The 16,630-nt window shown below is 39.7% G+C and overlaps 1 protein-coding gene across 1 annotated transcript in view; it reads right to left on the reverse strand.

Annotated features, from left to right (window-relative positions):
* LOC120868694 (agouti signaling protein) overlaps nt 1–7,513 on the reverse strand; it is a 49,575-nt gene extending 42,062 nt beyond the window's left edge. The window contains exon 1 of the mRNA XM_040247501.1: nt 7,382–7,513. The gene's annotated coding sequence lies outside the window, so the exon portion shown is untranslated. The remainder of the gene's footprint in view (nt 1–7,381) is intronic.
* Between the last annotated feature and the right edge of the window lie 9,117 nt (nt 7,514–16,630).

Consider the following 16,630-nt stretch of genomic DNA (forward strand, 5'->3'; position numbering starts at 1 on the left):
CATGGAACAACAGGTTGGTTCAAAATGGGAAAGGAGAACTTCAAGGCTATATATTGTCACCCTGCTTATTTAACTTAAAATGCAGAGTACACCATGAGAAATAATGGGCTGGATGAATCACAAACTGGAATCAAGATTGTTGGGAGAAATGTCAATAACCTCAGATATGCAGATGACACCACCCTAATGGCAGAAAGTGACGAAGAACTAAAGAGTCTCCTGATGAGGGTGAAAGAGGAGACTGAAAAAGCTGGCTTAAAACTCAACATTCAAAAAACGAAGATCATGACATCCAGTCCCATTACTTTATGGTAAAAAGATGGGAGAACAATGGAAATGGTGACAGACTATTTTCTTGGGCTCCAAAATCACTGCAGATGGTGACTGCAGCCATGAAATTAAAAGATGCTTACTCCTTGGAAGAAAGTTATGACCAACCTAGACAGCATATTAAAAAGCAGAGTCATCACTTTGCCTACAAAGGTCCATCTAGTCAGAGCTATGTTTTTCCAGTAGTCATGAACGGATGTGAGTGCTGGACCATAAAGAAGGCTGAGCACCGAAGAACGAATAGCTTTCAAACAGTGGTGCTGGAGAAGACTCTTGAGAGTCCCTTGGACAGCAAGCAGATAAAACAAGTCAATCCTAAAGGAAATCAACCCTGAATGTTCATTGGAATGTCTGATGCTGAAGCTGAAGCTACAATATTTTGGCCACCTGATGTGAAGAGCTATCTCATTGGAAAAGACCCTCATGTTGGGAAAGAATGAGGGCAGTAAGAGGGGGCAACAGAGGATGAGATGGTTGGATGTCATCACTGACTCAATGGACATGAGTTTGAGCAAACTCTGGGAAATGGTGAGGGACAGGAATGCCTGGCGAGCTGTAGTCCATGGGATCTGAAAGAGTTGGATACGACTTAGCGATTGAAACAACTTCAGTTAAGCACCGGATTAAAGAGTTGGTTTGCATTTAGGGGTCATGGTTTTTTAATCATCAGACTCAGTTAGTTTAGGTAAGAAGCTCATCAAAAAGAATTGAGAGAGCCTGAGTAAATAGCAGATTCTTCCCTCTCACTTAACACTCATAATAACAGTATTAAGTGCAACAATGGAGAAATCCCCAGCACTATTTAAGTCCCTCCCTCTCTTCCTTCTTTCCTTTCCTTTTTGCTTGCAGTATGAAGGAGTTCTGTAAGGTTCTCTGGAAAGAGGCATCTTCGGGCACCTTTAATAGTCTTTTTATGATATAAAGTCTTAAAAGAACAGATCTTAAGTGAGAATGTTTCTGACACGAGAGCAGGTAAAGAACTAGCAATTTTTGGACAGGGTTGACTTTCCTGAAGGTAAAATCACATAAAGTAAACATCTAGGTTGTTGATGAGCTTCCATATATTAATTCACTCAATTTCAATAATTTCACAAAATTAATATATTTGTTGAGCATCTACTTTATGTCAAGTATCATGGGCACTGGAGAGACAATTCAGATAATTGATCACTGAGATGATCATTCAATCCTTTTGGCAACTTTTGCTTAATCCTTTGTACTCAGTCACTCAGTCATGTGCAACTCTTTGCAACCCCATCGACTGTAGCCTGCCAGGCTCCTCCGTCCATGGAGTTTTCCAGGTAAGCATACTGGAGTGAGTTGCCATTTCCTACTCCAGCTTAATCCTTTAGTGCTCTGTAAACTCCTCCTTTCTTACATTCCTCAAAGTGAAAGGGAAATTAGTTAATGGCAGCCTAAGTGATATAAATAGCAACCCAAGACTCAGGTTACCATCTTATAATCCTTATTAGCTTTTTTACTTTCTAGAAAGATATGGATATGGCCTAGCCCAGCAGTAATAACAGCTACCAAATAGTGATTTCTTACCATGTACCATCCATGGTGCTAAGAACTTTATCTTATCTCAGTTAACTCTCACAATGACTATGTGTGTCTCAGTCGTTCAGTCGTATCTGACTCTTTTTGAGCCCATGGACTATAGCCCAACAGGTTCCTCTGTCCATGGGATTCTCCAGGCAAGAATACTAGAGTGGGTTGCCATTTCTTTCTCCAGGCAATCTTCCAAATCCAGGGATTGAACCAAGGTCTCTTGCATTGCAGGCAGATTCTTTACCATCTGAGCCACCAGGGAAGCCCCTACCATGAATATAAACTAGGAATTATTCTCATTTAACAGTTGGGAAGACAGAGGCACAGAGCAGTTTAATGGTTTGTTTTGAACTATTTCAATATACTGCCTCTCAAATTTCCCTTATACCACACAGAGGGAAACGTAGTTGTTAAAAGCTGTATAGGTATGTAGCCTAGTGGTGATCCTGTAGGCAAAACAAGTTACAGAAGATAAAACAAGAATATAGATCATTATAGATTCTAGAAGATTTTGTTCCTGATTTCAGGGAGCTCATCTCCTATTCTCCTAAGATGAGTCAAGAAAATATTTCAATGAAGAAATAGGTTCTATGTGATCCTGGAGTCAGATAGTCCTCTGGTCAGGGCCAGAGTTCCCAATGCTAAAGTGGTGTTGCTCTTCTCTCCCTCTCAGAGACCCCAGTTCTGTCCCAACTACATATCTTCATTTTTACCCACTGCTCCATAGCCATTCTATGAACTCTAGAGGCACCACAGAGACCCCAGTCTGATTTTCTCCAGAAAACAATGGGACAGAGTTTGGGGAACTTCCCTTGTTGTCTCTGTAATCTCAGGTTTAGGAGAGTTTGGTTTGAAACTGGGAGAAAGAGAAAAATTTCATTTCCAGTTAAGAAGGAAAATCTTTAGGGAAAGGTTTTATGACATTTCAGTCACAACTGGAATGAAAAGCCATCTATCTCTTTGAGGCACAGATCATTTGACAGAATTCTTTTTTTTTTTTTTTGACAGAATTCTACCACAGACATTTCCTTGTTTTTATAGAACTAACTGGCTCATGAATTGTTGAAAGATTCAGAGTTATATAACCATGAATAACAGGAGCAAATTCTACCACTGGGTTTCATGGGTTATGAACTTTTTGAACTTATTGGAGATGCCAGAAGGCATTGTGGTTTAAAGCTACTCTTTACTGCTTCAATTCCTATAGTAGTTACACAACGAGATGGTATTCAGTTCAGTTCAGTCACTCAGTCATGTCTGACTCTTTGTGATCCCATGGACTGCAGCACACCAGGCTTCCCTGTCCATCACCAACTCCTGGAGCTTGCTCAAACTCCAAGGAGCTTGGATGGTTTGTGATGCCATTCAGCCATCTCATCCTCTGTCATCCCCTTCTCCTCCTGTCCTCAATCTTTCCCAGCATCATGGTATTTTTCAACAAGTCAGATCTTTGCATCAGGTGGCCAAAGTATTGGAGTTTCAGCTTCAGCATCAGTCCTTCCAATGAATATTCAGGACTGATTTCCTTTAGGTTTGACTGGTTTGATCTCCTTGCAAGTCCGAGGGACTCACAAGAGTCTTCTCCAACACCACAGTACAAAAGCATCAATTCTTCAGTGTTCAGCTTTCTTTATGGCCCAACTGTCACATCCATACATGACTACTGGAAAAACCATAGCTTTGACTAAATGGACTTTTGTCGGCAAAGTAATGTCTCTGCGTTTTAATATGCTGTCTAGGTCGGTCATAGCTTTTCTTCCAAGGAGCAAGTGTCTTAATTTCATGGCTGTAGTCACCATCTGCAGTGTTTCTGGAGCCCAAGAAAATAAAGTCTGACACTGTTTCCACTGTTTCCCCATCTATTTGCCATGAAGTGATGGGACCAGATGCCATGATCTTTGTTTTTTGAATGTTGAGTTTTAAGCCAGCTTTTTTACTCTGCTCTTTCACCCTCATCAAGAAGCTCTTTAGTTCCTCTTCACTTTCTGTCATCTGCAAATCTGAGGTTATTGATATTTCTCCTGACAATCTTGATTCCAGCTTGTGCTTCATTCAGCCTGGCATTTCGCACAATGTACTCTGCATATAAGTTAAATAGGCAGTGTGACAATATATAGCCTTGACATACTCCTTTCCCAATTTGGAACCAGTCCGTTGTTTCATGTCCGGTTCTAATTGTTGCTTCTTTACCTGCATACAGATTTCTCAGGAGGCAGGTAAGGTGGTCTGGTATTCTCGTCTCTTTAAGAATTTTCCACAGTTTGTTGTGATCCATACAGTCATAAGCTTTGACGTAGTCAGTAAAGCAGAAGTAAATGTTTTTCTGGAACTCTCTTGCTTTTTCGATGATCCAAGGGATGTTGGCAATTTGATCTCTGGTTCCTCTGCCTTTTCTAAATCCAGATGGTATTAGTCTCAAATAATTTTGCCTGGCTGTTGCTTTTTTTGTTACCTACTTAACACATCTTCTGACCCCCTAAACTGGATTGTGTATGTGTGTGTGCACGCATTAGTCTCTCAGTTGTGTCCAACTGTCTTCGATCCCATGGACTGTAGCCTACCAGGCTCCTCTGTCCATGGAATCCTCCAGGCAAGACTTCTGGAGTGGGTTGCCATTCCCTTCTCCAAGGGATCTTCCTGACCAAGGGATTGAAACCGGGTCTCCTGCATTGCAGGCAGATTCTTTATCGTCTGAGCCACCAGAGAAGACCCAAACTGGGTTAGGGCTCACCAGTATACACTCTCACAGCAACCTGTACTTTTCTTTCTTAGAGTGAATAAAATTATAGTTATTTGTGTAACGCGTGTACTGCCTGTATTTCTCTTGTAGAATGTAAGCTTCATGAGGAAAGGCATCTTAATACATTGTTTACCACAATATCCCCAGGTCCTAGTGCAGGGCCTGACCCCAGAGATGCTCAATTAATGTCCAATGAGAAGTGAATGAATTCATAATTTAAGAATCACAGAATTTAGGAACTGAGAGGGATGTCATGAGTCTGTTTAGTCCAACCCTCTCAGTTTATATAATAGAAAACTGAGTTCCAGAGAAATAAAGAGATTTACCCATTGTTACATACTGTTGTGTGGCATGGTCACAACTAAAACTGGGCCTCTTTAATTACCCTTCCTCTACCTTATTGCATTTATGGTTAGTTAAAAGTTTTAGACTGAAAGCATCGACCAGAAATTATGGATGTAGTGTGTTGAATAGTGTCCTTCTCAAAATTCATGTCCACCTGAAACCTCAGAATATGACCTTATTTTTTTCTCAACTATTTCCTGAAAAACTGTATTTTTTTCCTTTTGATTCACCAAAAGACCTTATGTAAATATAGCCTTTTCTCTAGGATGTAAGCAGATCCTGTGTTTAATATAGTGCTTTGAGATTTACAAAAATGTCAGGTAATTTGCTTGTTGAACTCAAGATAGTAACAACATGATAACTAAAAATAAATTGACAGCTTACTCTGTACCAGGTGGTGCTGAGCACTTTACATGCTTTATCTCATTTAATCTTCACAATTCTAGGTTCTATTATTTTATAATGGGTAAACTGGAGTTTAGCAAGATGAAGAAAATCATTCACAGTTATACAACCATAAAATTGATGGAATAGTTAATCTTACTCCAGAGACTTTTCCCTTAAACAGTATACCACAAGAAGAGAAGCTCCATGCTATCATTTCTATTATCTCAAATGAAATTTGCTTTTTTTTTCACTTAGGCATCCACCTGGGCCCCCCTTGTGACCACCATAATACTTATGAGAATCAGTGTAAACATGCTTCATGTTGTTTGCTATACAGTGGTCAATAACATACTCTGTTAATGACTCAGGAGTCTTGAGTCTCTTGCCAGCAACATGCTAACATTAGTTTGTGTAAGATAAAAGAAAATATCTGTATTGGTCTCTGCATGCTCCCCTCCCCAACTTCCTGGTGCAGAGTTCTTAAAACCCTTATAATTTCCTAAGTGATAAGAACACTAGTTGGACCATAAAAAAAGGCTGAGCGCTGAAGAATTGATGCTTTTGAATTGTGGTGCTGGAGAAGACTGTTGAGAGTCCCTTGGACAGCAAGGAGATCAAATCAGTCAATCCTAAAGGAAATCAACCCTAAATGTTCATTGAAAGGATCGATGCTGAAGCTGAAGCTTCAATACTTTGGCTACCTGATGCAAAGAGCTGACTCATTGGAAAGGACCCTGATGCTGGGAAAGACTGAAAGCAGAAGGAGAAGAGAGTGGCAGAGGATGAGATGGTTAGATAGCATCACCGATACAATGGACATGAATGTGAGTAAATTCTGGGAGATAGCGGAGGACTGGGAAGCCTAGTGTGCTGCAGTCCATGAGGTCACAAAGAGTTGGACATGACTTAGCAACTGAACAACAACAAAGAACACTAGTAGCATCTCTTGTTCTAATATATGGTCTCTGACACAGGGTTCCTAAAACCCTTATAAATTCCGAAGTGATAAGAGTGTTAGAAACATCTTTTTTTTTTTTTAATGAGGTGACTGGGCATGCTCCTGGTTGGCCCCTGGATGAGGGCTAGTCACTAGAAAGATTAAATCATTATTAGATGCTTGAAATGTTCAGTGTCCCCCAATCCCCACTTCTCCAGAGAGGGGAGAGGGGCTGGAAAGGCAGTTAATAATTTATTACACTTACACAAGGAAGCCTCCATAAAAATCCCCATAGCCTGGGTTTGGGGAAGTTTCTGGTGGTGAACACATCCACATACCAGGAGGGTGAAGCACCCCAACTCCACAGGGACTGGCGCTCCTGTGCTTGGATCCAGCCTTGGTCTGTGTAGCTCTTCATTTGGCTGTTCATCTGTATCCTTTGTCATATCCTTTAATAAACTGGAAAACTTCAGTAAGTTTTCACTGAGTTCTGTGAGCCACTCTGGCAAATCAATCAAACCCAAGCAGGAAGTTGTTGGAACTGACCAACCTTGTTGGTCGGAAAAACAGGTGAAAATCTGAGCTCTTGACGGTGTCTGAAGTGGTGTACCAGGGTGTACTTTGTAGCATTGACCTCTTTATTTGCAGAAAATGCTGCTCTTTTTGGGTAGATAGTGTCACAATTGAGTTGACTTGTAGAACAATAAGTTGGTGTTGCAGAAAATTGCTTGGTGTGGGGAAAGAGCCCCACATAAATGCTGTCCGTAGTGCTGTGAATGTGGCAGAAGTGTGAGATGAGAGTAAAGAAGACACATAGGAGAGAAAGGCAAGAGGAAAGAACTCAGTTTTTCTCTACTCAGGAAGACTAGAGGTTTTTCTTACATAGCTGGTAAGTAGGATAAAATCACATCTCAGCCTTGAGAATTCTGACGATGGGATCCTGACAGAGACATGACTCTTTGGAAGACAAAGGATCTGGACCCCATGGGCAAAGACTGGGGTTATGAGGATACTGTTTGGGATCTGGTAGTGAATACTCTTATACAAGTGGTGGGTAAGAGATAGGGGGAAATGGTCTCCCAGTGCCCTACCTGTTAATGTAGTTGAGCAGTTTGAGGAAGGACTGAAACAAACCATCAAAAAATGGTGCCTGAATAGTGGTTGCTCATTCTCCTCAGGATGGGAGAAGGAAGGGATAGCAATGGACAGCAAGCCCCAGGGCCCCTGTAAAAGGACAATGTGGCAACAGCTAATGAGTCAGGAGTCCCCAAAGCTGAATTAAACATCAGCAATGAGGACGTGAGTTTTGGGGGAAGGAGAATGAGATGGCTGGATGGTATCACTGACTCAATGGACGTGAGTCTGAGTGAACTCTGGGAGTTGGTGATGGACAGGGAGGCCTGGCGTGCTGCAATTCATGGGGTCGCAAAGAGTAGGACACGACTGAGTGACTGAACTGAACTGAAGGGCATTACAGGTTTGGTTGAACAGAGAACAAGAGGTCCAGCAGACACAATATAGATTCCTAGAAGGAAAAGGAAATCAGAGCATGAGTTAAAGGTTAGAGGCCATTTCCTAGTATACAGCACCACCTGCCTGATGCAGCTACCAAGTACAATCCTTAAATTAAAAAAAAAAAAAAAAAGGCAACTGTTAACCTGCTACTAAACCCTTGTTGAAGCTGAAGGCCTGACGCACGAGGCTGTGTAACTCTTCAGCCTGATAGTACCATTTTGGATGGGTAAACAAGAACTCTACAGTCAACCAGGGAAAATTCAAAAGGCCTTGCTAGTCAAGTGGAAATGGTATATTCAAGTGCATAGCTGCTAGCTTTAGTGATAAGCCAACTTTATGTGAGAACTTTCTCCCGTCACTAGCTTACTTGGGCACTTGATTTGCAGAGATTCTCCTAAATGCCTAAGACTGGTTCACTGATGGTTTTATTAAAGTGAAAACTGATGGTGTTCATTGGCGGGCTGGCTCCAACAATTCTGGAAGACCAACTGCAGTAGGGCCAATTAGCACAATGAGCTGAAATGAAAGCAATCACCTTTACCTTAAAACTAGTCATGCTATATATTTTAACTGACTCTTTGGCTGTTCCCAATCTTAGCTGTCTGATTTGCTGCTTGGAAGACGACAGACTGACAGATTAAAGGAACCCCGCTTTGGGTCATGAACTGTGGGAACAAATTGTAGATGCCAATCAGTCTGGATCACTCAACATGATAGACAAAATAAGGGCTCATTTTTTTATAATACCAACTGGAATCAAGCTGCTCATCAGGCTGCTTGCATCATTCAGACTACCACAACTGCTACCTAGATCCAACATCACATTAGACATGGTAGCACATCATACATGCACTGGGCACACATTTCTAAGTAGATTCTACGTTTCTGATGTAGAAGCTGCCACTGCATGCCAGGCTTGTGACTTCTGTCAGAAGTTGGCTTATTGTCTCACGGTGAAAACAGGCCATATTGCAATGGGTATTGACCCTACTGGTCCCTGAGGAATTGAAGAATCAGAACCTTTGAACCCATATGAGGGTTTCTCATTGCTGTCGATTCATTCTTAAATTATGATTTTGCTGTTTTAGTCTGAGCAGCCAATTCTGGCCACATCATTGTGGCCCTTAAAACTAACATGATTTTGGCTTTATGCATGATGATAATAATGCACCTTTTATTACAAAAGCTCATTCAACAATGGAATAATAGTCAAAGTATTCGACAGACATTTCATTCCCCCTATCCTCGGACTGCTGGCATCATTGAGGGATGGAATAAAACATTAAAAAAAATAATCACTTTATAGAGACATAACTCACATATATAAAATTCACTCTTTTGAAATGTACAGCTTCAGTGGTTTTAGCATTTTCACAGAATCGTGCAACCATCATACAATACGTAGATTTTTGTGGCTGGCTTCTTTCATTTAGCATAATGTTTTCAAATTTTATCCGTGCTGTATCATGTATCAGTACATTCTTTTTCAAGGCTAAATAACATTCCATTTTATGGATATGCTACATTTTCACTTATATATTCATTTGTTGACAGGGATTTGGGTTGTTTCCATTTTTTGGCTAGTTTGAATAATACTGCTATGAACATTTGTGTAAAAATTTTTGTGTGGATATATGCTGATTTATTTTGGGCATATACCTAGGAGTGGAATTATTGGGTCATATGATAACTCTAAACATTTTAAGGCACTGTCAAAACTATTTTCCAAAGTGCCTGTACAATTTTGCAATCATGTCCAGCAATGCACAAGTGTTCCAACTTTTCCACATTCTTGCCAAATTTGCTACTTTCTTTTTGATTACACTCATCCTAATGGGTGTGAGAATCCCAGGGACGAGAGAGCCTGGTGGGCTGCCGTCTACGGGGTTGCACAGAGTTGGACATGACTGAAGCGACTTAGCAGCAGCAGCAGCAATGGGTGTGAAATGCTACCTTTTGGTTATTTCCGTAATGAGTAATGACATTGAGCATCTTTTCATGTGCTTATTGTTCATTAATACATCTTCTTTGGAGAAATGTCTATTCAAATCCTTTGCTCATTTTAAAATAGGATCATTTGGTTTTTGTTGTTGAGTTGTAAGACTTATTAATATTTATATATTCTGGATACAACATCCTAACCAGGTAAATGATTTGCAAATATTTTCTCTCCTTCTGTGGGTAATCTTTTCACTTCCTTGATGGTGTCCTTTTTAAAAATTTCGATGAAGCCTAATTTATCTATTTTTCTCTTCATTTGTTGTTTTAGTGTCATATTTAAGAAACATTGCTAAACTAACATCACAAAGATTTATTATGTTTTATAATTTTAAATCTTATATTTAGGTCTATGATCTACTATGAATTAACTCTTGTATGTGGAATGAGGTAGTGGTCTGATTTCAATCTTTTACCTGTGGCTGTTCAGTTTTCCCAGCACTATTTGTTGAAAAGACTGCTCTTTCCCCCATTGAATGATCTTGTCATGCATGTCAACAATCAACTGACCATAGATGGATGGACTTATTTACAAATACTTAATTCCATTCCAAGGCTTCCCTCATAACTCAGTTGGTAAAGAATCCGCCTGCAATTCAAGAGACCCAGGTTCAATTCCTGGGTCCAGAAGATCCCCTGGAGAAGGAAATGGCAACCCACTCCAGTATTGTTGCCTGGAAAATCCCATGGACAGAAGAGCATGAGGTCACAAGAGTTGGACACGACTTAAGGACTAAACCACCACCACCAATTCTATTCCATTGACCTATATATCTATCCTTATGCCAGTGCTATAATTGTTAATTTTATGCATCAACTTGACAAGACCACAGGTGCCTGGAAATTTAACTAAACTTTATTTCCGGGTATGTCTGTGAGAGTGTTTTAGGTTATTCGTGGACTCAGCAACATGGACTTCCACTCCCTCAGGGCAATCTGGCTACAGCCACCACTGGGTCCCTGATCTGCCAGCAGCAGAGACCAACATTGAGTTCTCAATACGGTACCATTCCCTGGGGTGATTAACCAGGTACCTGGTAGCAGGCTGACTACTTTGAACTACCTCCCTCATGGAAGGGGTAGCATTTTGTTCTTACTGGAATAGGCACTTAATCTGGATAGATTTGCCTTCACTGCACACATTGCTTCTGTCATAACTACCATCCATGGATTTACAGAATGCCATTTCCAGTGTAGTATTCCACACAGCATTACTTCTGATCAAGGGACTTGTTTCACCAGGGGAAAAAAGCACATAAATGAGACCACCCTCATTGAATTCCCTGGTTTTATCATGTTCCCCAATATCCTAAAGAAGCGGTATTGATAGCATGGTGGAATGGGCTTTTGAAGACTCAATTACAAGCCAGCTAGGTGGCAATATCTTGCAGAGTGGGGTAAGGTTCACCAGAAGGCTTTTAGGCAGCCTCTTGTATCCACAGGTTCTTGAATCCCCAGTGGATTCAACCACGGGGGGTCAAAAATATTTTTTTAAGATTCCAGGAAGTTCCAAAAAGCAAAACTTGAATTTGGCATGCACTAGCAACGATTTACATAGCATGGCTCTAGTGGTAAAGAACCTGCCTGCCGATGCAGAAGCCACAGGAGACCTGGGTTTGATCTCTGGGTCAGCAAGATCCCCTGGGGGAGGAAATGGCAATCCACTCCAGTATTATTGCCTGGAGAATCCCATGGACAGAGGAACCAGGTAGGCTACAGTCCATGGGGTCACAGAGAGTTGGACACGACTGAAGGACAGCATGCATGCACATAGCATTTACATTGTATTCAGTTCCATTCAGAGGCTCAGTCGCGTCTGACTCTTTGTGACCCCACAGACTGCAGCACGCCAGGCTTCCCTGTCCTTCACCAACTCCCGGAGCTTGTACAAACTCATGTGCATCAAGTCAGTGATGTCATCCAATCATGTCATCCTCTGTCGTCCCCTTCTCCTCCTGCCCTCAATCTTTTCCAGCATCAGGGTCTTTTCCAATGAGTCAGTTCTTTGTATCAGAACATCAAGGTATTGGAGCTTCAGCATCAGTCCTTCCAATGAATATTCAGGGTTGATTTACTTTAGGATGGATTGATTGGATCTCCTTGCTGTCCAAGGGACTCTCAAGAGTCTTCTCCAACACCACAGTTCAAAACCATCAATTCTTTGGCGCTCAGCTTTCTTTATGGTCCAACGCTCACATCCATACATGACTACTGGAAAAATCATAGCTTTGACTATAAGGACCTGTGTCAGCAAAGTAAATAATCTAAGAGATGATTTCAAGTATACTGGAGGATGGGAGTATATAATATGCAAACACACCATTTTATGTAAGGGATTTGAGAAGCTGCAGATTTTGGTATCCACAAGGGAGGAGATGTCCTGGAACCAATCCTCTGCAAATACACAGGGACGACTGTACAGCTGACCCTTGAACAACTTGGGAGCTGGGGCGCCTACCCTCTGAGCTTCCCTCATAGCTTAGTTGGTAAAGAACCCACCTGCAATGCAGGAATTTGCCTGTGATGCAGGAGATCTGGGTTCGATTCCTGGGTCTGCAAGATCCCTTGGAGAAGGAAATGGCAACCCACTCCAGTATTCTTGCCTGGAAAAATCCCATGGACAGAGGAGCCAGGCGAGCTACAGTCCATGGGGTCATAAGAGTCGGACATGACTTAATGACTAAACCACCACCCTCTGAGCAGTTGAAAATTTCCATATAACTTTACAGTTGGCCCTCCAAATCCACAGTTCTATGGATGGTGTAGTACTGTAGTACCTATTTATTGAAAAAAATCTGTGTATAAGTGGACCTGCGTAGTTCAAATCCATGTTGTCCAAGAGTCAACTATAGAGGTTCTGAATCAGTGTCCTCATTTTCTTGTGCTTCACTTTATTGCTGTTTAAAGATATTGCATTTTTTACAAATTGAATGTTTGTGGCAACATTACATGGAACAAGTTTGTTGGCACCATTGTCCCAATAGCATCATTTTTTAGTTAAAGTATGTACATTGTTTTTTAGGCATAAAGCTATCACACACTTCAGTAGACTACAGTGCAGTGTAAATGTAACTTTAATAAAAAAATTATTTGGCTGTGCCAGGTCTTAGTTGCAGCATGCAGGATGTTTTTTTTTTTTTCCTAGCTGCAGCATGAGGGAACTTTAGTTGCAGCATGTGAACACTTGGTTGTGGCATGTGGTATCTAGTTCTCTGACCCAAGATTGAACCTAGGCCCCTACATTGGGAATGCAGAGTCTTAGTGACTGCACCACCAGGTAAGTTCCTAAATGTAACTTTTATATGCACTGGGAAACCAAAAAATCTGTGTGACTTGCTTTATTGCAATACTGGCTTGTTGTAGTGGTCTGAAACAATCTGCAGTATCTCCAAAGTATGCCTATGTGTGGGCTTCCCTGGTGGCTCAGACAGTAAAGAATCTGTATGCAATGCAGGAGACCCAGGTTCCATCCCTGGGTTTGGAAGATCCCCTGGAGAAGGGAATGGCAACCCACCCCAGTACTCTTGCCAGGAGAATCCCATGGACAGAGGAGTCTGGCGGGCTATAGTCCATGGGGTTGCGAAGAGTTGGACATGACTGAAGCAACTTAGCACATATATAAAAGTTATGTTTACCCTATATTGTAGTCTAGAAAGTGTGCAATAGTATTATGTTTAAAAATGTACCTTAATTTAAAAGTAATGCTGTTGGAAAAATGGCCCCAGTCGATTTGCTCAAGGCAGGATTGCCACAAACCTTCAATGTGTGAAAAAGAGTAAGTAGGGTAAAATGAGGTATGCCTGTATTATATATTTTCAGTCATTTTTCTGTTTCAGTTTTTATTTGTGTATTCACATTCACTAATCTCTTCTGCAACAACTAATATGCCATTAATCTCATCCAATATATTTTTCATCTCTATAAATTTGACTTGGGTCTTTTTATATCTTCTATGTCTCCACGTTACATGCTCAATCTTTTCTTTAGCTCTTGTACATAAGGCATACAAACAACAACTATCTTAATGTCCTTGCTACGAATTCTGATGTATGTATCATTTCTGGGTTGATTTCTATTGATCGACTTTTGTCCAAATTGTAAGTCCTACTTTCCTGCTTCTTTGAATGTGTGATAAGTTTTGTTTGGATAGCCAGATATTGCAAATTTCACCTTGTTGTGTGCCTTATATTTTTTGTATTCCTGTAAATATTCTTGAACTTTGTTTTGGGTACTTGGAAACATTTTTATTCTTTCTGGTCTTGATATTAAACTTTGTTAGGCTGGACCAGAGCAACCCTTAGTCTGAGCCTAATTTCTTCGCAGTATTAAGGCAAAACTCTTCTGAGTACTCATCCTAATGCCATGTGAATTATGAGTTTTTCCACTTTGAATGGTAGGAATAGGCAATAGTGCCAGCCCTGTGTGATCTTGGTGTCTCCTCCTGACTAATCTTTTTCAGTAGTTCTCTCATCAGCCTTGGGTAGTTTTTATCATATTCTACACTACACTCTAGGAGGGATCTTCTGAAGATTTCTGGCATTCTTTCTCTATGCAGCGATCTCTTCTCTAAAACTCTGCCCCAAAAGCTATATGTGCTTTGATCTCTAAATACGCCCCACATTTTCTCAACTCAACCCAAAGCGATTGCCAGTTTGCCTGGTTTTCCCGTATTGCACAATGGCCTGGAAACTTTCCAGTCATTAAGCAAAGAAAACTGTAATGATCATTTGTTTCCCATCTTTCAGGAATCACTGTCTTCATAACATGATATCCAATGAAATTTTTTTTTCAAAATTTTTGTTACTTTTTAAAGTTATTTTAGGTGTAAATTCAGTCTAGTTATTCCATCTTGGTTGGTTGTGTTCATTCTATTTGAGGTTAGTAAAATTAAGGCACTATGTTCTTAAACATTTGTGAGAGTCAAGTATGTGCTATATTAAACTTACAGTATTTACTATAGTAAATTTACAGTATTATCAAGTGTTAAAAGCATGCCTTCAGAGTTAAAGTCAGACAACTAGAATTTAAATTCTATCTTTATCATTTACTAGCTATGTAACCATAGAAAGGCAATTTTAGCTCTTTGAGCTTCAGTTTTCTCATCTGTAAAATGAGGATATTAATATCTATTCATTGGAGTTGCTGTGAGCATTAATTGAAATAACCAATACAAAATATCTACCCTAATGGCTAGTACATAGTAATATCTCAATAAATGGGAGCTGTACCTCAATAAAAGTTACTTACTAGTACCACTAGTTTCCACATGCATATTCAAATTTAGTAAACTATAAGCCAAGTGAGGACATTGCTCCTTTATTGCAAAGCTGTTACTTGCTTTAAAATTAAAATTTGTGCTACGGCATAGCACAGGGAACTCTACTCAATACTTTGTAATGACCTAATGGGAAAAGAATCTAAAAAAGTATATATATGTATATGTACAACTGATTCACTTTACTGTGTAGCATAAACTAACACAACATTGTAAATTAACTATATTATAAAAAGTTCTTTTTAAAAAAAATTAAACTTTGTGGCTTTCTTGGATGGCACTATCTTGCAGACAATGTATGATTAAGTTTTTAACAGCACTTCTGATTAAACCTAATATACATTCATAATGGCTCAAGAAAATATACTAGGTAATTAATGTAAATTATGTACATAATACACAGGTAAAGTGTTTTTGCCAACATAATCCACATATATATGAGACACATGATCTAAATTAGTTGTAGATCTAGTTACTAAATAAATATTTAAAAATCAATGGTATTTGTATATACCAACAATAAAGACTTAAAAACTGTTATAATGGCAAAATAAAAACATCTAATTCATAGCAGAAAGAATTACAAAATAATTAGGAATACATTTAAGCAATTATGAGGATTTACACAAAAAAAGCTATAAACTCTACTGAGACATGGAAAAAAACTTAAATAAGTGGAAAGACAAGCTATTTTCCCTGAGGCAAGAATTATTACAGTTAAAAAAATTTCTCCTATATTAATATATAAATTTAACATGATCTCCATATGAATCCCAATGTAATTTTATTTTATTTTCTGGTAAATTGCCTCTGAGCTTCATTTGAGAAAAGCTGTGAGAACAGTAAGAAAATATCGAAAGGGAATTCTCCAGTGGACCAGTGGTTAGGACTTGGAGCTCTCACTGCCAGGCGCCTGGGTCTGATCCCTGGTCAGTGAATTAAAATCCCACAAGTTGCAGCCAAAAATTTTAAAAAAAGGAAAATATTAAAAAATAAGAATAATAAGGGAAATACATCCTATGAGATATTAAAATGTATTATAAAGCTATATTAATTTTAATTATGTGGTACTAAAACCAGAAAGGTCAGTAGAATCAAATAAAGTCTGAAAAAATAAACTCATAATATATAAGAATTTTCAATATAACAAAGATGACAGTATTTCACGAAGCCTAGTGGGAGTGTTGTGGGGGTGTAAAGATGAGAAAGATGCAGCACCCAATCTAAAAGGATGGTTGAGATAACAGCACAACTTTTAATACAAAAAAAGGTGGGGGGTTAAGTGACATAAGGGACATATAATTAAGGAACTGTATAAATTCAAAGGCAGGAGAAAAGATCTTGGTCAGGTCTGCCAAGCTGTGAATGTTGGACCTTGCTCTGTGTCCCAAAGATTGTCAGCTCACCCTGGTTGTGCAATGTCAACCAGAAGTAGGCCAATGTGGGCGCCTTAGAGGCTACTCTACAGTTAACACTTGTAAGTCATTTCGTTAAACTTGCCTCAGAAGTTCTGGTGGGGTAATCCCAAGAGTCCTCTTCAGTTGTCTTGCTG

This window comes from Oryx dammah, unplaced genomic scaffold, assembly GCF_014754425.2.
Source record: "Oryx dammah isolate SB20612 unplaced genomic scaffold, SCBI_Odam_1.1 HiC_scaffold_10, whole genome shotgun sequence".
In the NCBI taxonomy this organism is placed as follows: Eukaryota; Metazoa; Chordata; class Mammalia; order Artiodactyla; family Bovidae; genus Oryx; species Oryx dammah.